A 24,558-nucleotide genomic window follows, 5' to 3' on the forward strand; every position below is an offset into this window, starting at 1 on the left:
TAACACCTGTGCTCAGGTGAGTGTTTATGTTCTTCTAAAATGGATGGTGGAACGTGACAAGAAGGAGGGAGAGTGCCCAGCCATCCCCACCCCAAGACCCCCACCGCAGCAGCAGCGGCAGCCGGAATCCCCCCAACGCCACACGGGAACCGGCAGGGAACTAAACCCCGCCTTTTTGCTGAAAAAATAGTTTTGGCAGGCAGGGACAAGCAAAATCACCTTTTTTTGTACTTCAAAAAGGTGTAACCATAATTTAACACTTAAATAACACATGCTTTTTGACCTATGTCTTTGATGTTTATGCATTAAACAGGAATCAGTTGATTTGAGGTTTTGAACCAATATGCAACATTTTACTTTTCTGCACAACAGGATCAGCTGGCGATTGCATGAGCACTTCAATACTGTAAATCTTCACTTCAGAATCTGCTAGAATTACATTAATTAAGTAAATTATTGAAGAGTCATTCCGATGAAGATTATTTTTTTGGTGTTTCAAACATGTTCTTGTGGTATTAGGAGGAAAAGTATTAAGAAAATTAAGCTTTAAATTGTTTTCTGGGTATTTATTTATTCAAATTGATATGCATCAGGAGCAGACAAAAAAAAATACACTGGGTGGGCATAAGCCATCTGCTTCGTTCTATTTTGATGCATCCACATCTAGATCTATGTACGTCTTTTTTTCCTCGTCTGAGATGGCGTCCAGCTCTAAATTGTACGGCTGGACAGCTCCGATATTGCTCGCAATATTGGTTGCAACAGTGTTGTTAGGTTGGGGGTGTGAGGGGCAATAAGCTAGTGGGAGAGAGTGTAAACAGAGAGCTCTCAGTAATGGGGAGAGGAAGGGAGAGATTGCTCTGTGCCAACAGTCCCTCCCCCAACCCAGAGGTGAATTTCTAATGAACTAATGTCGCTCTGCAGAAAGAAAGATATCTATTTATCTATCTATCTGTGATGGCTAACTTGACGAGGCAGACCCGGATGCTGGAAGGAAAACTCAGGTAAGTTGGTGAGTGAATAGTAATGATTTATTTTTCTTGATCCAGAGGGGTGGTTAACGTTGTGAGAGTTTGGACGATTGTTCGTGACGTGACTTGAGGTTTGTCCGTGGCTTGTGATGTGACAGGAGGTCCGGCAGAGGTTCGTGGCAAAACTGGAGTTAGGTTGCGGTTTTGATCCGTGGAAATGGAGGACACAGGTGACCACTCGTGGGAATGAATTCCTGAGCATGAAACAGAGAGTGAGACTTAGGCAAGAGGCAAAAGGCAACAAGCACAGATACATGAACTAGGTGAACCAAACTATGGACCATCAGGGGCAACGAACTGGCGATGAATGCTGGTCCAGGATCTTCTTAAGTAGGCAGGTGATGAGGTGAGTGGTAACAGCTGTGACGCATCAGGGACCAAGCAGAGGAGGGAGGGGGAGGAGTCTGACAGAGACTCCATGACATATCTGTATCAATATATATAGATCTATATATATAGATATCTATATATGTATATATTTAGATATCTAAATATGTGTATATATCTATATATGTATATATTTAGATATCTATACATGTGTATATATCTATATATAGATATAGATATCTATATATAAAGATCTATATCAATATATAAGTCTATATATATATATAGGTATATATATATATATATATATATATATATATATATATAGAGAGAGAGAGAGAGAGAGAGAGAGATGTAGATGTATATAGAGATAGACATAGATATACAGAGTTCTATATAGATAGATATAGTTAGATATATCTATATAGATACATTTACATACATATATATATATATATATATATATATATATATATATATATATATATATATATATATATATATATATATATTCATAACATATAGATATATATGTATAAATACATGTAGATATATGTATATATTAATATATGTAGATATATATAGATATGTAAATATATATAGATATATACATCTATATAGATTTATATATATATATATATATATATATATATATATATATATATATATATATATATATGTGTATATATATATCTTTTTTTTCTCACCATAAACAAAGATTGTGTAGTGTAAATGTAATTTAAATCCCATTTCAAGGTAAAAGTGTGACTTCCGATTATCAGTAAGATATTTGATTACGTGGTTCCCAAAAAAAACAAAAAAAATGGGCTCCTGTCTTTACCAAAGAAGCACCCATTGCTCAGAATCTTAATAAACCGCAAAAAAGTTGTTTTAAAAATAATAGTATCGATGAACAAAGACTTTACCCGTCAGAACATGTTCGGTCTCAATTTAAATGTATACATTTTTAAAGAACTCAAAAGTCAAGTGATGCTATGTCCTATCAAAGACATTTGTCTGACTCATTTAAAATTAAATCAGTTTTGTTTAGTTTAAACATTTTTAGTTTGTGTCCCTTAATATCTTTAAAGGCAATGTAGGTTTCATTAACATCCTCTTTATGGTTTGACATCTTCTCCATTTTTGTCCATCTCCTTACAAAAGTGGCCACGTGCATGTTTTTCCTCTTGGTTGAGGTTCAAAGTTCACCTCTAAATTACATGATCACATCATACACACCTCCTGCAGAAAACCCATCAGCCATTCTGTTTTCTGACAAACATTTTTCTCAAGAACAAAGTTCTTGTTGGTGTGACCTAGATTGAAGGATCACTGCAACTTTCAGGCTTCATATTGGAACTGAAACACTGATCAACTTTCTAAACTTTGAGGCGGATCTGCAGCGGGGCAATTTGCAAAAGTATCCATAAACTGAGCCAAAGCGGATTTTCTTTCACAATGCAGAGCCACCAAATGCATAAGTGTGTGTGCACGCTCGTAATAACAGTCTGTGGTTTCCTTGTAAAATGTGATTTTGCAAATCCCACCCTAAAAAAAAATAAAAATTCTAATAACCTTGATGAGCTCAGGGCTCAGGTGATCCGCAAAATCACTGGTTTGAGAGTTTAACATCAGAAACTCAGCAGGTAATTCTGATGCAAATGTGTGTGGAGACTCGCTGATAAATGCCGGCGGTGGGTGAATGAGGTCCAGGTGGGGAAGATTTGGGAAAAGAGGAGGAAAGAAAACAGAAGAAATCCTAAACAGAACGCGGCAGAGCTGCATCGCCTCTTAATGTTTTGTGACTGGCTTTGCTCCGTTTTGTGTGGTATAATCTCTGGTCTTCAGCCATCCTCTTCGTTATTTTGACTTCATCGCATTTACTCACTTCCGTTGGATTATTGACAAACCTCTGTTGAACACCGATAAGCCTTCTGTTTTGCATTTGCCTTTTTTTTATACATATATTTAATCCTGGTTTGTGACCATTTTTATTGCAGGAAAAAAAAAGAAAAGAAAAGTCCAGTTCCATCCTGTTACAAAGAGAAAACCAATGCAAATTTAGAATTACATCTCAAAAATCTGAAATTTCTATGGAATGGGTGGTTTTGGACCCAATGCAGGACACCAAGCATAGTGTCAGAAACTTAAACATTTAATAAATAAACCCAAATGTGACAAAAACCCACGGAGAAATGAAAAAAAAAACAAAGCAGATAGGCCGAGGACATGTAACTGAATTTAAGACAGCTTTGAATGATTTCCAATCTAAACCTGGTGTGGCTGATCAGGGTACAACTCAAAGCTAAACATAATCAAAAACATCACTGAAAACCAAACTAAACTGCACAATACTGACACACTATAAATCTACAGAATGTTGCTTGATTGTATTTAAAACTTATTTTATTTGCTGGTTTATTGCAATATTCATGTTGTTGAAAAACCTCTAAATGTTTGCTCACCAGCTTAACCTGCAGTGGATTTAATGGAAGTCTTCATTTTTTGACCAAAGACCAACAGGTCTTTGATGTTCGTGTCCGTTTTTCCTTCGTGGAAGAACAGTTTTATCTTCCTCTGGTTGTTTTGTACAACTGACTTTTTAACATGTTCTTTGTCTTGATTCTCTTGGCTATAGATTGCATCTGAAATTCTGGTGAGAGCCAACATGTGTTTACTTTGTTATATTTTTAATCTTATTTGAAGCCCCACATCTGAGCATGTGCAAAAGAGGTTCTCATCAGGTGCAGACCGAGTGAAGTTAAAAAAAAAAAGACAACAGATTCAATATGCTGTAATGCAAAGATTATTTTACTGTAGTATTTCTCCTAAAAGTAATTATTTTCATAGTTAGATTCTCCACTATAAAGCATTGTGATGGCAGTATTATTAACATGTTTACAGGTTGATAACAAACAAAAGTCTATATTTCTGAGTTAAAAAAATTTGTGATTACTCTATTAGTTTTTAAATTAATCGGGGGAAAAAAAACATTTTTGTTTTTTGCCTTTAAAGACAAAATCTGTCATTTCTGATGCTGACTTGAGTTCAACAAACAAACAGAATATTTCAACAATTCAATGGGCTTAAGGTTTATAAATGTGACCACCTCTTCTGCATCTTCTCATCCTTAACAGTGAGCCCATTTGTACAGCTAGTTTCCATGCTCGTATCCATTCAACCACAGCCCACAAATCTTTAACTAACTATGGAATAATAACAAAATCTGTGTTTCATTTCTAAAAATCAGTTTGTTTGTGTTTTCTATTCTAAAATGCTTGTTAATTTTAATAAAAAATTTCACTCTTGATAGATGTAAAAAACATTTTTTTCCAAAAAGTGTAAACTTGGAATGGTTTAGTCCAGATTTCAAGCCACACTCTGGTTTTCTGCTACTCTTGAGATATATTTACGTACATTTTCTCCTCTTAATGATATTAATATGAGCGTGTTTAAAATGAAGCTGCTTTTATTTGGTTTTCTATTATCTGCTCTGCATGAGAGCCGATAAAACACTCAGTAAAACACAGCTTTAAAAAAAAAGGAGCGGTGCGGTTGAGGTGTCATGAATTCTCATGTGATCTGTCTTTATACTATCAATTATCAGCTCATAAATGGACCCTAATGCGGCTCAAATTAACTCCCCGGTAACTCCTTTTTAAAATTCAGGACTCTAATGAATATTATCTGAGAATGATCATTTCTTCTACCTATTATTAACAGTGCTGTGAGTTTAAAAGTGAAATGAACCCCTGCTGTTTGAGATTCCCTCAAAGGATATCACGAGTCCCTTTAAGCACAGACTAATGATTGCCTTGATGAACGGCGGCCTTGGTTTCCATTAGCACCTCATTGGAGTAGTGTGTGTGTCTAATGAGAGCAGTTCTCCCGCCATCATGCTTTAAGTGTTACATCAAACTCATTACATTTTCTACTGTAAGAACCTGTCCAGGTGTGGAACCTAAAAATGTTATCCATCAATTCAAAAGTACATCAAATTATGAATGAAAAGAAAACTCAAGCCAGAATTGACTTAACGCCGTAGTCACATGCACCCGTACGGGGGTTGACCCATGTGGATACTTCAGAGTTTTGGGTTGTTCAGGCCGGCAGAGGGTTGTAGACAGGTGTGTCTTGCAATATCCTTATGGCTCGCACAGCCACCTCAAGGGACATCAAGAAAGTGGAACGTACTATTGTCATGTGTGTGGTAATAGTATCGTGAAGTATTTGTAAAACAAATGTAAGCAGCAATAACTTTTGACGTACGGATGATGCTGTCATATGGTGCCCTCAGGCCACTCTAGTCGTTAGTAAGGTGCGAGTACTGGCTTCTTACTGAACGCTCAAATGTCATATGTAAACACACTCAGTGTGTGTACAGTATGTGATACGACATAACAGCTGTGGGATCCCCACACTGATTGTCTAATTTCCCGATTTCTAAAATTCAGGCTGCGTGTAAGGAGCTCATAAGGAGCGTACACTTGTCACAAAGCACCAATTGGCGCCTTGAGCCCCAGTTTTGGGGGGTTGAAAAAAAAAATCCATATGACTCGCCTGTGTCTGACCCTTTCTGACCCTTTACTTTTTTCATAAATGTTCACCACAACCTGTCACTCGCAACATGCCTGTAAAAAAATGTGCAGGGATATTTTCGCTGTACAAGCTCACCAAGCGATTTTCTGCGGGCCACTTGTGTGTCCTGCACAGGGTTTGCCCATTTTTTGCCCTCAGACAATTAGGCTTGTGTCCCTTAAAGGAAGTTGTGACTAAAGTTGTGATTTTAAGTAGTTAAAGTGTCTCAATAACTGTATTTTTAATGTTTTAGTGTCACAGTATAGGTCTGCTCACACACAGGGTTGATTCAAAGGAAAATCACTCGATATTTACTTTAAAAAGAGCCGCTTTAGTTAACCGTAACCGCAGTAAAATCTTCTAAAAAAGTCATCTGGACAAAAAAACTATGCAATTTAGTAACCAGATAAAACTCTAATACTGTCAAACAATGCCTCAATAAATATATTTTTATGTACTTTGAAGAGATTTAAAAGGTTGTTTTTTTTTTCTTCTAATTGTAATCAAAAAAGCAAAACCTTTACCGTGACCCTAAAAAAGGTTTGAATATTTTGCTTTGACTGTTGCTTGGGCACATTGAACTGAATGTAGATGAAAAGAAGGAAGAAAGCAAGTGATGAAGTCGGTGGAAGGACAAACAGAAAGAAAACAACACCAGAGGTTTGATCTCCCCAATCTTAGTCAGGTCATGAGCTCAAGCAGGACGTCTGGTGGTACGGAGTGTTCTTAGCTCTAGGTCGTTTTGGTAAACCAGCTCAAAAATGGACAGCTGGATCGCTCCAATATTGCTCGCCATTTTTTTTCGCACCAAAAATGTGGGTGTGAGGGGCCGTAAGCTGGCAAGAGAAAGTGTAAACGAAGGGAGGATTGGAAATGAGGCCAGGCTTACCCAGCACCAACAGTCCCGCCCACAACTCGGAGGTGAATTTTTAATGTACTCCTGCCGCTCTGCAGAAACTATGTCCTAGAAAACGGCAGATTTTTCATTTCTATTTTGGCTGAAAACAGCAAAAACCTCAAAAAAAAAAAAAAAACTTTGAAAATAGATCAAAAGATGGTAGGGGCAGGACTATAAAGTTGGGCAAAGGATGGCAAAGGTTACCAAAATGTAATCCAAACCACACCTCTTATCTTTCGACCTACACAGTTTCTAAACCTCTGAGCACATTATTAATCATCTAAGTCATTTAATGTATTTTGTAACCCAACTGTACCTGTTGGGCTGGAAATCGTACAGATCTTTAGCCATTTTATCAATCAGAAATAGCTCAAAGTCTCATCCAAGCTCCTTCTTCTTCTGGGCCAAGGTTCACTGAGAAGATCTCAACAGTGGTGGCGCTTCTCTCCAGCCTTCCTCCCTGCTCTCCGGAGGAAACGCGACCAGCCTCGGGGATGAGGAACGGCCTTAATGAAGTCAGACAAGCCGGAATACATGCATAAGAAAGATTTTAAATATTGATACAATGTCAGTGTGCAGCAGCATAAACGGGTTACAGTGGATCAGTTAGCTCTTGATGGCCCTCGTCTAATACAGCAGCACAAGGGGGATGATTAGCCTCATCAGAGGCGATTGTGTATTCTGTGGGAGGCGCAAACGCACACACTGTCACACAAACACACACACACACCATTGGAACCAGAAGTCTCCGGTCTGTGCAGCATCAATGAGGTGCTGTGCTTCCAGCCTAAATTCACACCATAAATTATTCACAGACATGTGTAATTAATGGCTTGTGAATTTATATCATACGGCTAAGCAAAGTATTAATGGGCTTTTATTAAAGGGCTTCATCAAGGTGCAGAAGGCCTTTCAGGGGGCTGGAAGAAAAGTTGCTGTAATTACTCAACGATGACTTTTGTGTGGGTTTGAAAGGATGGGATCAATTTGCAAGAATATATTCTCTCAGCAGGGGAAAAAAAAATCAGTAAAACGAGCAGTAACACAACAAAAACAAGCCAGAGTTGATGTGTGAAAAACGTCCACGAGATCTGACGGTGTGGGGACGCGAGGCAAGAGGGATGAAAAGGAGGTTATGTTCGACATTACATAAACATGAGGGACGCGCGGGTTTCCGTGCTGCGCTTAGAGCCACTCGGCGATTACTTTGAGCCCTCGCAGTTAAAACAAATCTTAAGGTCAAACTTCAGGCCCGTCCGCTCTCTGCTAAATTATTCAGCCAGCGAGGGATGCAGAGGCAGAGCAGATCAAGCAAGTCGAGTGATGCTAGTAATACGCCAGAGACCCGGCGGTACTCACTCCACAGACTGTAAACACCATCTATTTTCCAGCCACACACACTTGTTTATTTAATTACCAGCGGCCAACACAGACACGGAGACAAAAACTGAAAACATTTCCACACGGTGGGGAAGGAAAGCGAGGAAGGCCACTTTGAGGTTGTTCAGACATGGGGATGTAAGAGGTTTTGAGCGCTGTTCCATGCTGCTGCAGGCCAAGTGCTGAAGTCAGGTGGCATTCAGGTGAACAGACCTTTGGAACGCCACTTTTAGCTCCTGCCTGTATTCACTGCTTACAAATGACTCTGTTTTCTTTAGTCCAATTGCTATGCTGTGAAGCTGTGAATGAATGTTTAAAGGGCATATATCATGCAAAATCCACTTTTTTAGCTTTTAAGTAATAATGCTGAAATGTTAATTCCTCCCAAAAAACCAACCCAAAGCGGTATTTTGATCCATTCACGCATCGCTGAGAATTCCTCCAAAAACCTGCACTCTGAGCAGCAGCCCTACCCAATCCACGGAAACGAGTGGGTCCTTGTGACATCACAAAGTGAAGAACAGCCCCTACCAGGAAGAGTCTGCACTGCCAGCCCCGCCCCCAGGCTAACACACACACCCACATTCTCCATGGAGCTGGCGGTGATTTTAAATGAACAACATCCACATCCATCTTTGCAAACGTTTGGATGTTGTTTGTTTTCGTGGGCTAAAGCTAAAGCCCATCTCTAGATTGACATCATTAAATGGGCGGCACCCACAAGGAGCGGAGGGCGATGCCTCAGAGATCCTGTCGTCGTACTTTCTGGTAGGAAAATGAACTGTGAAAATAACTCATATTTCATTGAAATTGTTTTTTTATTGTGCCAAAAGAAATATATTATCATATATATATATATATATAGTTTTCTCTTAAAGGCTTAAGAAAAGCATGATATACGTCCTTTAAAATGAAAACAATTTAGCACACCACACATTGTAATGGGCAAATTAAAGAAAAGGCTTTTCTGATTTTTTGTTTTTTGTATACACAAATCTGAACCAAGACAAAACTGTGACGCAAAAAAGGGAGGTTTAGATAAAATTGTGGGGAAAGCGAATTATTGTATCCTTAGTATTGATCTGTAAAAGTACACTTAAAATATACAGCACTTATGAAAGAAATAAAAGCCTATTAAAACCCTGACTGAGATGTAGCATCCGATCAGGCGATTAGATCGGGACATTATAATAATAATGTAATATTTAGGAAAGTGTTCAGAAACAAACAATGATGTATTTCAAGACATGACCTTTTACAGAAAAAAGCTTTTGAGTTCTAATTATAATTCACATAAAACAAGGCAGTGACTCCAGAACGCTGAAGGGTGAACCTGTCACGTATTTCCATGTGGACAAATGTAGCTACTACACATTTTAGGATGAGACTGGGTTGAGACTGGGTTGGAGGTGACTGTTCATCATTTGGTTCAGTCAACGTTTACAAAGCTTTGATCAACTGTTGGGTGTGTTTTCTTCTCACTTTGATGACTGATGCTCTTTTTTTTCTAAAGATTTCCAAACATCCATTGTGACGATCCGGATCAATTCAGACACAGAGAAGGACGGTCTGTAAGGATTTCATAGAGTTCTGTTTTTCCCCCCTCGTTGCTCCATCTCATCTCATTATTCCAGACAGAGAAGTCCACTTCCATGGTGCCCCCCGTCCAATTACTCTACACTGGCCCCTCTATCTCTGTTCCCAGTCATAGCCGGGGTTAACATGCTAATTCCGTTTTATGAGCTCCGACCGAGCCGCTCTCCTGCACTTACATGTGTTCAACAATTATTAGATCGCTTTTTTTTGGCATAAAAAATTCAGCACTTCGAGTGTCGTGCGGGTAAAAATTTATGCTGTGAAAAGAACGGTTAATTTCTCGGGGGGGGTTGACCTAAAAATAGACGTTTGCTTGGAAATTTTGCATTAAAATGAGCCCCACCTGGATGACTAAGTAATGGAGTGAGAAATCATTTGTGAATGAAAGGAGGTAAAATATTCTGACACTGAAGATTTTAATAAAATTCAATGTTAAATATTGTTATGCATCTTTTAAATTAAATGAATATTACGAGTTTTTTCTTTTTCTGCACTCAGATTAAAAATCAAGATCGAACAAAAAAAAAAAAAATTCAAAACCATATCTTACCTTTCATCTTAGTGAAAGACCTTATGTTTGTGCTCACCTGCTTCTGTCACTCCCCTCACCTGTTAAAGTTATATATAGTTTAAGCATTAATGTCATTTCAAAAATAGCCTGAAATGTGTAACTTTTTCGGGTTGCATTATTTGTAAATATTGGTATTTTAAAGATCATATAACAGAGATTTTGTTTTGTTTTTATGCTGCAAACACATCGATGCCCAATTTAGGACATTGAGAGCAGAACTCTGGATGGATGCAAAGTTTTTTTTGCACTTTCTTTATTAGAAAATGTGGCATAGACTGGAAAAAATGTTTCATTGAAATAATGAATAATTAGGGTTGGACATTTTTTTGGTATTTTTTTCCCTTTCTGACAACCATCTGTCAGTTTGTCTGTCTTTTCTGCAGTTAGTGTTAAATAATATTTAGTGTGGTTCTGTTTGGTTCATAAAGTTTCTGTTTTCCGGTTCTTCTTCATGTTCTTTGTGTCTCAGTTTGCTTTGCTTGGTGTCTGTGTGTCACCTGCCTTCAGTTAATCTCTCCACAGCCAATCTTCATTTGTCATTTTCCCTCGTTAGTATTTAAACATTCTGGTTTCTGTCGTCTTTGCCCGTTTGTCTCCATGGGTTTGGTCTTCTGGTAACTTAAGTTTGTCAATCAGTGGCTTTCTTTGTTTTTACACTCTCTTTGAGTTCCAGTGTGTGTTGTTTTATTTTCAGTTGTGTGTAAACAGTAGAAACCTGATTTTCTTTTTTTTCTTTTTATCCATTCAAAGGCCCATGTTGGGTCCACCTTCCACCAGCGTGTGACAGCTGATGCATCAAATCCCACAGTGCTGATTTGTATGTTTTCATGACATATTTGTCAGACACACAAAGAGACCCACTAAACAAACACCATTGTTACACAAAGATAATCTTAGGAAGCACCAAATGTTGATCTTAAGTGAAGTGTTTGTTTTGTTTTGTTTTTTTCTTTGCAAATAAGCAAAGCTTTTTAATCATGTTGAGCTCAATGTGAGGCAGTTCTCTTAATGACAACTTCAACTTCTAATTATTATTGTTTTGATCCAGACAGTGGTGGTCCTGGTTCTGCTGCAGAACCTGAGCACCCTAAGAAGCCACTTCTATGAAATTCTCATATACTTTATTTAAAAAGGACTTTTACTTTCATTAAAGTAGAGTGAAAGGGGTCAAATTCGATGAAGAATTTGGTTTCTCATGGGACACATATAAAATATATAGCGTGAAAAAGAAAAATGTGAAATATTCCATCCTAAAGTTGGTTGAAAAAAATCAATTTTATTAAACTGTAAATTTAATAAAATGCTCAACTGTTACCTATAATTCAATTCAATTAAAAAATGTTTTATTTCAAATCAAAACAAGAATTACATAAAATAAAATGAATTGAGTCAATCCAAGACTTTGAAAACTAGATTTGAAAGGGGATTGGAAAAAGTTTTGTCATGATTAGCAAGCGTGGTCGACTCAGGTGCTGGAACCCGGAAGGAGGCTCGACAGGCAGTGAGGTGAGTATAATGAGGTTTTAATTAGAAAAGGTCAGGATAGACTTGAGCTCCAGTATCCTTCCAGATTGTCCAAGGAGTGGTTGGAGGGTCTTGCTGGCAGCAACCGCGTGATCCGAGACTGGGGTTTGAGAACGTCCGAGCGAGACGGCGAGAGGCGAACCGTGATCAGGTATGTTCCTCCGGTAGGCGAGGTCCTGGAATGAACGTGGAGACAAAAGCAGTTTAGTCGTAAGTAAGAGACAGGCAAGGGCAAGAATCTATGAGAGGCCAGGAGATGCACCATAGGAGTACAACGAACTAGCGTCGGTTACAGGTCCGTGGTCTCCTTAAGAGTCTGCTGGCTGATGAGGATGAGGAGGCGCAGCTGGAGGCATCAGGTGGAGCTGATGAGGAGGAGGGGTTTGCCGGAGGCACCGTGACAGTACCCCCCCCCCCAACGACCGCCTCCAGGCGGGCCAGGATGACGATCCGGATGGGCCGAGAAGAAGTCGTCGATGAGAGAGTGGTCCAATATGAGGGAACGAGACACCCACGATCGCTCCTCCGGGCCGTAACCCTTCCAATCCACCAGATATTGGAAGCCGCGACCCCGGCGCCGCACACCCAGAATCCGGCTAACAGTAAAGGCTGGGGCGCCATCGATGAGCCGGGCGGGTGGCGGGGAAGCGGACGGCGGGCAAAGGGAGCTCCGGCGGACGGGCTTGATCTGGGACACATGAAATGAAAGGATGGATTTTGAGGGCAGCAGGTAACTTGAGGCGGACACAGTTGGGGTTGACGATACGGTCGATGGGAAAAGGTCCGATGTAGCGGGGAGCCAATTTACGAGAGGTTGCTTGGAGAGGAATGTTCCTAGACGAGAGCCACACCTGTTGCCCTGGCTGGTAAGAGGGACTCACCACCCTGTGACGATTCGCGATCTGGCAGTTACTCTCCTTGGAACGCAGGAGAGCAGTCCGAGCCTGGTGCCAAACCTCCCGGCAGCGCTGGGGATGGAGCTGCACGGAGGGCACCGCCAGATCGAGCTCCTGGGTAGGGAACAAGGGTGGTGAGTAACCCAACGATGCCTCGAAAGGTGTCATACCCGTCGCTGCCGAAGGATGGTTGTTGTGCGCGTATTCCACCCATACAAGGTAATCCGACCAATCCCCTTGATTCTGGGCCACCAGACAGCGTAGGGAAGCCTCAAGTTCCTGATTGGCCCTTTCGGCCTGGCCGTTAGATTGGGGATGATACCCCGATGAGAGGCTGACGGAGGCCCCGAGGGCGGAGCAAAAAGCCTTCCAGACCTGGGACGTGAACTGTGGACCCCGGTCAGACACGATGTCGGATGGTATGCCATGATGACGGAAAACAAAATTAATCAGGATCTGGGCTGTTTCGGTGGCTGTGGGCAGTTGAGAGAGGGGAATGAAATGAGCAGATTTAGAAAAACAATCAATGATGGTAAAAATGACCGTATAACCATGAGAAGGAGGCAGTCCAGTGACAAAATCAACGGCGATGTGTGACCAGGGCCGGCTGGGCGTAGACAGAGGATGGAGATGACCAGCAGGAGGTGAGTTGGATGACTTGGCCCTGGCACAGGTGGTACAGGCAGAGACGTATTCGCGTACGTCGTTTTCCATGGAAGGCCAGAAAAAACGGCACTTAAGGAGCATGAGGGTGCGGCGAACCCCACCGTGGCAAGCGATCTTAGACGAATGGCCCCAGGTGATGACATCAGACCTGAGCCTATCGGGTACAAACAGGGTACCAGGCGGGCAGTTAGTATTATCGGGTTTCTCACCTTGGGCCTGTTGCACTCTCGCTTCTATGTCCCACGTGAGGTTGCCCACAAAAAGAGAGTCCGGAATAATGGGTGGTGTAGCAGATCCGTCGGTGGTGCTGTATTTTCGGGACAGGGCATCGGGTTTGCCGTTTTTGCTGCCTGGACGATAGGTGATGGTAAAATTAAACCTGTCGAAAAACAGACACCAACGGGCCTGTCTGGAGTTGAGGCTCTTGGCTGAACGGAGGTAGGCCAGGTTCTTGTGGTCAGTCCACACAATAAACGGGTGTTCTGCCCCCTCCAACCAATGTCTCCATTCCTCCAGTGCCAGCTTGATGGCCAGCAGTTCCCGGTTGCCGACGTCGTAATTACGCTCTGCAGGATTGAGTTTTCTTGAAAAAAAAGCACAGGGTTTGAGTTTGCCGGAAGGTGATTCACGCTGGGATAATACAGCCCCTACCCCAGAGTCCGAGGCGTCAACTTCAACAATAAATTGCTTGTGAGGATCAGGTTGTACGAGGATGGGAGCTGAAGTAAACAGTCCTTTAAGTTTATGGAAGGCAGAGTCAGCAGCGTTGTTCCAAACATAGGGAACTTTGATGGAGGTAAGTTGAGTGAGTGGGGCTGCGATGCTACTATAATTTCTTATGAATCTCCTATAAAAGTTGGCGAAACCCAGAAACTGTTGTAGTTTTTTGCAAGACTGGGGAACTTCCCAATCAGACACGGCTCGTAGTTTTGAAAGGTCTGGTTTGATTTGGCCAGCCTCGAGAATGTAACCTAAAAATGCTACAGAAGCGACATGGAACTCGCATTTTTCGGATTTAACAAAAAGCTTGTTCTCCAATAAACGCTCGAGGACAAGCCGGACGTGATGACGATGTTCAACGGGGTTATTGGAGTAGATGAGAATATCATCCAGATAGATGAAGACGAAGCGGTTAAGAAAGTCCCGCAGAACATCGTTTACGAGCCGTTGAAAGATGGCAGGGGCGTTGGTGAGACCAAAGGGCATGTCTAAGTATTCATAGTGTCCGAGAGGGGTATTAAAGGCGGTTTTCCACTCGTCCCCCTCTCGAACTCTAACGAGATGGTATGCGTTACGCAGATCTAGTTTTGTGAAAATGTTGGCTCCCTGGACGAAGTCAAAGACAGAAGAAATTTGGGGAAGAGAGTATTTATCCTTTACCGTTATTTGGTTTAGCTCTCGGTAGTCAATACAGGGTCTGAGGGTCTTATCCTTTTTCTCAACGAAGAAAAATCCAGCTCCAACAGGAGACGTGGAAGGGCGGATGTGACCGAGAGAGAGCGCCTCCTGAATGTAACTCTCCATGGAGAGTTTCTCAGGTCCAGACAGATTAAATAACCTCCCCTTGGGAAGGGGGGCTCCACTGAGGAGTTCAATGGCGCAGTCATAAGGCCTATGAGGTGGTAAAGCACAGGCCTTAGACTTACTGAACACGGTCTTGAGGTCATGATAACAGGACGGAACCTTAGACAAGTCAACATCCTCCTGTTCTGGGAATTTGGCCACGACTGAGGTAGGAAGAGCAGAATGTAAACAATTAGCCATGCAGAAGGTGCTCCAGTTAACTACCCGGGATTTAGACCAGTCTATTTGGGGATTATGTTGGCGTAACCAGGAAAAGCCTAAGATAACCGGGGTTTGAGGAGAGTCGGTAATAAAGAACTGATGGTACTCGCGGTGATTACCGGACGAAATCAGCTGAATAGGTTCCGTACGTTGAGTGATTTTCGAGAGTAATTTATCCCCCAAACCGGCAGCCTTAACGGGAGTGACTAGAGCTTCAACCGGTAGTTTAAGTTGACGAACGAGATTAGAGTCTATGAGGCTGTGTTCAGCTCCAGAGTCAATTAAGGCATTACATTCATGGACATGATTCAGACATGAAAACTTGACAGGCATGAACAGGAAAGGCTCGGTGGTCTTTTCCGACAGGTCCCCTCGCGACCTGTCGCTTAGCGAGGGGTTCGGGAGTTTAAACGGATGGGACAATGTGAAACAGTGTGGCTGGCATCTCCGCAATAAAAACATAATCCCTCGTTGCGGCGTTTATGCCTTTCAGCAGGAGAGAGTTTCGAATGTCCTATCTGCATGGGTTCGTCAGCGAAGCTGCTAGAGGCGTCAGCGCCAGTGGTCGTAGGATGGTGAACCAGAAAGGAACGGTGAGGAACGTCAGAGGAAGGCCGGCGTGTAGTTAAACTCCGTTCTGCCTGGCGCTCACGGAGCCGTATGTCAGAGCGGAGCGTGGCGGTCACAAGTTCCTCAAAATTATCCGCTTCGCGTTGGGTACATAAGTGATCTTTGATTTTTTCATTCAGGGATTGATAGAAAACACCCTTGAGGGCAATGTCCGGCCAGCCCGCTTCAACCGCCAAAATCCGGAAGTCTATAATGTGGTCGCTCACCGGACGGTTACGCTGCTTAAGGCTGAGTAACCGCCGGGTCGCTTCCTCCTGTTTGCGTGGTTGGTCGAAAACTAGTTGAAATTCACCTATGAAGCGGTCAAAGGGGAGATGTGAGAGTGGATGGGTGGCCAAAAAGGCCTGGGCCCACTGAAGAGCTTTGCTGCGGAGGGAATTGACAACTAAGGAAATCTTGCGCTGATCTGAATGATAATACCGGGGTGCTTGTTGAAAGAGCAGTCGGCACTGTAATAGGAAACCACCGCATGCTTCTACGTCACCGTGAAATGGTTCCGGCTGCGACCGGATGTTTTCCTCCGGGGAGACGGAAGTGACGGTGGTGATGTCATCCGAAGCGGGAGATGTAGCAACGTCGGACTGACGACTGAGCAACATACCTTGTTGAGCGATGGCAAGGCGGAGTCCCTCCGGGTCAGCTGAGTCGGAGGAAGGGCTAGTTCGTTCTGTCATGATTAGCAAGCGTGGTCGAATCAGGTGCTGGAACCCGGAAGGAGGCTCGACAGGCAGTGAGGTGAGTATAATGAGGTTTTAATTAGAAAAGGTCAGGATAGACTTGAGCTCCAGTATCCTTCCAGATTGTCCAAGGAGTGGTTGGAGGGTCTTGCTGGCAGCAACCGCGTGATCCGAGACTGGGGTTTGAGAACGTTCGAGCGAGACAGCGAGAGGCGAACCGTGATCAGGTATGTTCCTCCGGTAGGCGAGGTCCTGGAATGAACGTGGAGACAAAAGCAGTTTAGTCGTAAGTAAGAGACAGGCAAGGGCAAGAATCTATGAGAGACCAGGAGATGCACCATAGGAGTACAACGAACTAGCGTCGGTTACAGGTCCGTGGTCTCCTTAAGAGTCTGCTGGCTGATGAGGATGAGGAGGCGCAGCTGGAGGCATCAGGTGGAGCTGATGAGGAGGAGGGGTTTGCCGGAGGCACCGTGACAAGTTTAAGCTTATAGGAATCCAGTCCCCCACTCAATACCACTCATAACAGACACCAACAAAATTAAACATTTGACATTATAACGTTAACACACGACAAAAACAAGACAAAGACAGACAAACATGCCCAAACACTCTGATCACCCCCCCGTAAAAAAGAACTAAAAAAAAAAAAGAAGAAGGAAAGAAACAGAACAGCTCAGCTGGAAAAGAAACAAGAACAAAGATATTCAATAAAAGTAATCAATAATATCAGTCTTTCAACCATAGGCCGTTTCGTACCATTTGAAGGGACTTGACCACGAAAAATAAATAATAAAATTTGAACAACATCTTTTGAATATTTATTAAACAAAATGAGGTTAATTTAGTGGGAAATACAGGACGTAGTGCCAGATCATTGAAGAGCAATCAGGATATAGACAAGAGCTTTCAACTAACAAACTAGAAATAAGATCTGGTTCGGTTTGATCCAACAGGAATGGGTGGAATGTCCAATTAACCGACATTATGCTTCAGGAATGGGTTTGTGGTGCGATCTGTCAGCCAAGTGTAGAAAAGATGCTGGTTTTTCTCCGTTAAGTTCACTTGGCTTAGAGTGAAAGAGTGCTATCCTTCTTCAAAATTTGTGACCAAAATGTATATGTTACAAAGCTGTCATGGCGATGAAACGTATGAATTGGTCACGCGTGAAAATCCGTTTTAAACTAAAAACATCAAAAATGTTAAAAGGTTGGTCTATGACATTTGGTGGAAACAAAAAATGTTGAAAAAGAAGGAATTAGAACAAACGAGACGCGCGGAAAACTCTTGCTTAATTTTAAGTCTTGAACAAGATTAGAAAAGGGAAACTTGGTTTCTCCTTAAGCGCCTGAAGCAACAGGGAAAAAAATCAAAAAAATAAATAAACTAAACTAAAAAACTAAAAGGATATTGAGCTCCTTGGCTTGTGCGTCAAGTCTTAGGCTTCAGAGCAGGTTTAACCAATCCATGCATGAGTTGGGGTCCTTTTATGACCAGGTGTGGTTACCATGTTCCAGTGACTCTTGATACGCAAATATCAGGGGCGTAATCTAAGCCTAGCCTCTGAGTGGGCTCTTAATTACTGGATTAAAGAGGTTAATGGTTTCCTATAAAACAAAGTTTGAATCAAACCTATGTGTGTATGTTACAAAGCTTATATGTGACAAAAATAAAACGCGTCATACTGCACGAAACAGACCAACAAATTCTACAAGTGTTAATAGTTAAAACAGGATTCTTTAATTGGTTTTGGTCTCAAAGGAGACCAAAATCAAAGTTTATCTACCCTGTTCTACATGGTAGATAAACTCAAACAAAAGTTCAGTGTCTTCTAAATGTAATAGAAGGTTACTTAAAGTTCACCCGGATGGGCTGGCAGCCTTCTGTTGTAAATTCCTGCAGACACTTGGGGTTGCAGATCTGCTTGGCTAAAAAGGGAGGGTTGCTTTGAAAATGTCATGGAGAGATGAACCAGAAATGCACTAGTTTTGAATTTTAAATCCAGTTTGGGTTAGTAATTTTGGCACATATATTGTCACATGGTGCCTCGTTTTTCTGGAGAGAAACTCTGTTATATTTGAAATGGGTTTCCCACAGAGAGCTGAATCAACCCAAAAGGTCAATTAAGGTCACAAAAGCGTACCAATAGGCCTGCATGTTCACCCATGCAAGCATACATTCTGCCATGCAAGGAGACTACCAAACCAACAGGACTGAAGTGGGGTTTTAGTGTCAGGCCCAGGGACACTTTGACACATGGCAATGCAGAGCAGGAGTCAGACCTTAGGATCAAAGATCAATGCATATATCTCTGCACCACAGCGTTCTAAGTATTACAATGCTTTGTTTTGTTTTTTTTAAACTTCTTGTTAATTTTATTTTACAAGTCATTTGGGTCCTGAAGATCCCATACCATGATACTATCATCACCTTGTTTTGCTGTTTTTTTGTCCTTATGTTTGAAATTTTCAAGTGAACTAAACTTCTACAATGGTTTCATGGCTATCAGATGTTTGCCATGTATCATCTTACTCAATCAATTACATTTGACAATAAAGACAATCCCTAGAGAAAGCAGTCACTCCACCAAACAGAAAAAACTTCTTTAAGTCTCATCAAAGATGATTAATAATCTCTGAATTCAAAATATCTGTCATAAAAACAAGTTTTTGTCATTCATTTCATGAAAGATTTGACTTAATTTTGGACATTTTAGAAATATTTTAAAAGTAAATAGCTATGAATAAAGGAGGAGGAAACAATTGCCTCCCGTAGGGAAAGAACCAGGTGTCACGTTGCTGTTTTCGGTGTCCCAGGCTGGGCATCCTAACTACCTTACAGCACTCCGCAGTGTGAAAAATGTGTAAAATAATGTGAAAGAAAATGTAAAGGCAGTCTAATATTCCACCAAATGCAATTGCCAGGGCCTTAATTGATGAATGTACTTTGTCATGTCCATGGAGGGAGACTGGCAGAGGAGCCGCCATGACAGATGTCTTTAATAAAGTTGCTCTTCATGTGTCAGGATATATGATCATAATTGCCTTCCTGGGAATGATTTTCAAATCAGTATCTCCTGTGAAAGACGGGACGAAGCGGAGAAGGAGCCGGACAAAGCAGAGAGACTGATTCCACTTTAAGGCTGCTTTTATTTAAAGTGATCAGATCAAACACATTATCCAGCTGTTTCTGAGGCTATGTCTGGCTGGTTGGAGATCCAGCTGGAAGACCCTTTTTTTCACCACAACACAACACCTAACAGGCTTAGTACAGGAGTGGTAGATATGGACCTGGTACAACCAGACAACAATTCAGCATGAACATGTTCAGTTGTGTTTGTTTTTTGAAGACAATTATAAATGGCAGCTCCTGGTGTCAACGCTAGTTGGAAAATTCAGTCAGACTTTATATGTCCAGCATCATGTGACAATCTAACTGCCTAAATTACTACCCCAAACTGGATTTAAAAATCTGAACTTTTAGTCACCTGGACAAGAGTTTTTGCTAATAAACATTTCTAATTCTGGTTCATCTCTGCATGACTCCTTCAAAGCAACCCTCCCTTTTTGCCAAGGTTTGGAATTCTTCAGTCCCAAATCTGGTACAGAGTTCATGTCATTCACAATATGAGTGTTCTTATTTCTAGGTCTATTTTCTTAAAAGAAGGTCCAGATCACTTCAGTTTCCTATTTGCAGACCAGTGTGCAATTGTAAGGGTTCTGTGTTTTAGTATGGGCAAGATTTTGGTCCCGTTAGTAGTTGTCAGTCACATCAGTTCCAGGTTGATCATGATCCACAGCTGTCTTCATTTCAGTTCATACCCTCAGTCTTTTTAAATTTGTGGTTGTCAGGGCATCTGTTCTGTTTTGTCACTCTTGTTGCCCCCAGGGTTTTGTCACGTTTCAGTTAATTTTTTAAATGTCGAAGTTTCCATCACCAAACCTGGTCTCCCGCTTTTTGGGACCAGCTCTTGACACCAATATCTGCTGGAGCTATTCTGGAGAATTTATTAATGTTTAGATGTTGTTATAGTTGTTGTTATGACTTTTTGTGGGGGTTTAAATCATTCTCCCCTTTAATATTTAGGTGTGACTGGAAAACGATCTGTACTTTCTTATTTACAGAATAGACAACTACAAAACCAGTAGGTGATTTGGAACTCTGCTGCTGCAAAAGCTTATAGTAAAAATGAGTTTTAGAGTAGTGGTCTACAATCCCCGGGTACCGGTCTGAAGGACAGTTGGTACAGTCTGCTGAGAAAAAGACAACCCGCCGTTTTATTATTTTTCTAATTTCATTTATAATCTGAATCTAAAGGAAGTTTTGGGAACCACAGTTGTAGAGCATAGTACATCAACTTACATGTGTATTTTTACGTAGTCACTAAATATGGACGTCTTCATTTAGAATTTTCTTCATAGTGTGTTCACAGAAAACAACTGCAAAGTTTCATCTGCAGGACATAAAACTGAAAAATGATGAGAGTGGGTGGAGGATGGTCAGTGAGGAGATTGGGAATACTAGCCCAAGGCCTAATGGGAACTTTATTCAGATGAGGACCATCTTGGGCAGACACACAATCCCCTGGAAGACACAAGCCCCCACCTCACCAAACCCCTGTGACTCCTGCACCTCCTCCAAGCTCCACGCAAACCTCCTTGCCTTGACAGGCTGGAGGGATGACCCTGAGAATCACATTATGTATATTTCTTTAGCGGCCTCTGAGCATTTGCATGTGGAAGACAGTTAAAATAAGACCATAAATCAGAGGGCCAACATAAAAATGGATTTGTGGTGAGATTGAAACCCTTGATGAGTCTCCTGAGCAAATATTTCAAACCTCTCTGGTTTCCAGGCTTGGAGGTGTTGGATGTCATTAACTAAGCCAGGCCTCTCTCTCTGACCACTCGCCTGGTATATTCGCTTCATTACATGACTGGGCGACAACTGCACGACTGGCTGCCCCAAATAAATCTACCTGCACATTCTGAGACGTGAAATTTACATGTCGGGAGACTCGCTCACAAAGAAGCTTCATCTTGCAGCTACTGTATAGTGTTGTTCCCATTCAAAAGAAACATTTCAACACCAGCCGTTGACCAAAAACAGTCTCATAATGATCCTGGAAAACCAGCCAAGCTCAACTTTATATTCAGCTTTGGTATTCTGATCCTTGATGATAATGTTGATGGTGAACAAAGAAGAGCTTCTCCACCAAACTGTTTCTAGTTAAATGTCTGCTCAAGCTTCTAAGTACACACCATAAAACATGTTTTTACATAGAAGTCTTGCATTCTGGCCCAAAGCTTCATCCAGGTGGGACATGCAGGACGGTTCTACTTAGAAGGAAGCAATTCCACGATAAGCTATGTTAACACACCCTTGAACAACGCACCTTCAAGGGACCACTTCCTGTTTTTTGTTTTTTTTTAACTTGTTCTGTCCAACAGCTGTGCAAACATATTAGAGCTAAAGGCTTTTTGTGTTGGACAGGCTTTACTATCACAAAGAGAGGTTATATAGCTTTGAGAAACCAGGGTGTAGATTTGTATAAACCCCTTTTTGTTGTATTATTTTTTATTTATTTGTTACATTTAGTGTGTGTGGGGAGGGAGAGGGGAAGAATGTGAGGGGGGGTGGAAGAGAGTAAAAGGAAAGGAGGTGAGAAAGTTGGGGATAAAAGTACTGATTTGAATAATTTATTATTTTAAGCTTTAACAATTATACCAGATCTGCTGGAAAGACAAATATTACATCAAAGGGGAAAATCTGACACTAAGATAAGTGGAAAACATCTGTCCATCAATACACTGTGGGTTAGGACGAGGGATGAAGCAGACAGGGAGCAGTGTGGCAGTGTGCACGTGCACGTGGGGGTGGAGATACATGCATGCTGCCGACGTGAACCGTGTGTTCATAAGGGGAACCAGATCCTACCCAGCCAGACCAGGAGAGGGGAGGAGAGACCCCCAGGCCAGGAACCCCCCCGGCACCGGACCCAGGCAGCCCGGGAGGGGGGAGGAGGGGATTGCCCACCCACCCAGCCAGGCGCAGAGAATGCCCCCCTACAGGGGCCCCCCCGATGCCCAATGACATAAGCGAACCCGGTGTCCGGCCCCAAGGCCACAGGACAGGAGCGCTTAGCCGTACCAGGCGGCAGCCATGGGGGCCACCGGGCGCCGGACACCGAGACAAGGGCCAGGGATGACGCCAGGGCCCCGAGAACCCATGGGCCGCCGACCCCCCAACCGGCGCCCCGCCTCCACGAGCCAGCCTCGGCACCCGGCCCGAGCATCCCAGAGATCGCCGCGCACCCACAGCCACCCCCCATAACCCTACCCTCTACAACCCCCCCCCGCCAAATTATCTAAGCCCCCCTCCCCAACCTTTTCAAGGGACCACTTCCAATGACAAGTCTTTTTTTCTGGCCACTGCATAAAACCCATGCATTCACACGTTGTTATGGAAGTTTCTATGACTATTTTTAGGCGCTACCTACAAAACATGCGGCCAATTAACGTTAAACCAGGCTAAACTTTTTTCAATCAGGGACTCAAAAGTTGGTAGTGACTAATGGATGATATCTCCTTTAAGTCTTGGACGTGCCAACCGTTCAAAAATTGATCATGAAGAAGAAATTCATAAGAGCGTTTTATGCTCGGCTGGAATTCTATAACACCAAGACCGAATTTGAATTCTTCCCTTACACCTATGGCTTCTCCCTACCCTTACATATAATCCTCCAAATGGAGACTTATGGAAAAATAGTGTTGTCAAATTTGGATGTTACTCTCACTAGATGATGTCATGAATAGTCGCCGGGCACTTACGTTAGCACAGAGCTACAAGCGCTTTGAAAGACATAACAAGATCCGTTTTATAACTTTAAAAAGATCATGCTAAAACACCAAGTCATTACTTACATTTAAATGTGAACTTCTCTGCATCTGAGCACACGTACGTGAAGATAAGCGCCTTTCCCCCGCGGCGGAGTTCTCAGCATCCCTTAAAAGAGCTATGGTATTTTGGGCAACCCCACGTCTCCAAATGCCCCTACAATTGGAAAGGTAGGGGAAGAATCAGGATTCGGCCCAAGTCTTTGAGATGTCCGAATAATGCTGTGAAATAAAAAGCCTGAAGCAAGATTTTCTCTGCTTTAACATTTCACATCAAGGCTCTTCCAACTGTAGGTGGTGGACAAGCGCTAGTATCGGGTAGCGAGAGTCCAGTGTGAACATCAGAGGCTAAACGCATATAACACGTGGCATTAGAGTTCTCACCTGTCACACGTCAGAGTCCAATTAATATGTTTGTTTCAATTGTTTGACTGGTCCTGTAATTAAGATTTCCCTTGAACAACTTCATCTGGGACCCTACTCTGCAATTTCTCATCACATCACTTCATTCCAACATCTTCATTGTGAAGCAGTTGTGGACACCTGCAGTGTCAAACTCTCAAAAGATGCGAGTCAGGTGAACCCGTGTATCCACATTAACAGGGCTCCTTGTTCTTGCGTCTCACAGATGCCTTCCTGTCAACATGCAGCCGTCCAACATGCCGTGGCGGTCCAGCGCAGAGCATCAACCATCAAGGCCCAGATGTTCTCCAGCAGCTGACTGAGAGAAAGCCTGACATGTCCAGTCAAAGAGGCGCCTTCCTCCATGTTGGCCAACACCTGCCTGTGCAGCTGCTCCCCATTTAAGTTCCATCTCGCTGAATCCACGCAGCTTTCAAAAGAAGGAGATACCTCGAGAGAAGTCGTTTGACTCCACAATCCAGAGCTGAAGTTGTCAGACGCACATATGGATGCGGCACAGGCGCGGAGAAGACTTGTGCACGGAGAAGCAGCAGGGGGGCCTTAAGATATGTAAGTGTGTGGAACTGGTACGCTTGGCAAGAACTCATCCAACTGTTTGTTTTGCAAATGCAGAAATCTACTTCCAAAATGGAAAAATGCACAATTACTGCTCACTCATTTGATCTCATAAAGGCCTTAGC

This window comes from Oryzias latipes, chromosome 22 (genome assembly GCF_002234675.1).
Source record: "Oryzias latipes chromosome 22, ASM223467v1".
NCBI lineage: Eukaryota > Metazoa > Chordata > Actinopteri > Beloniformes > Adrianichthyidae > Oryzias > Oryzias latipes.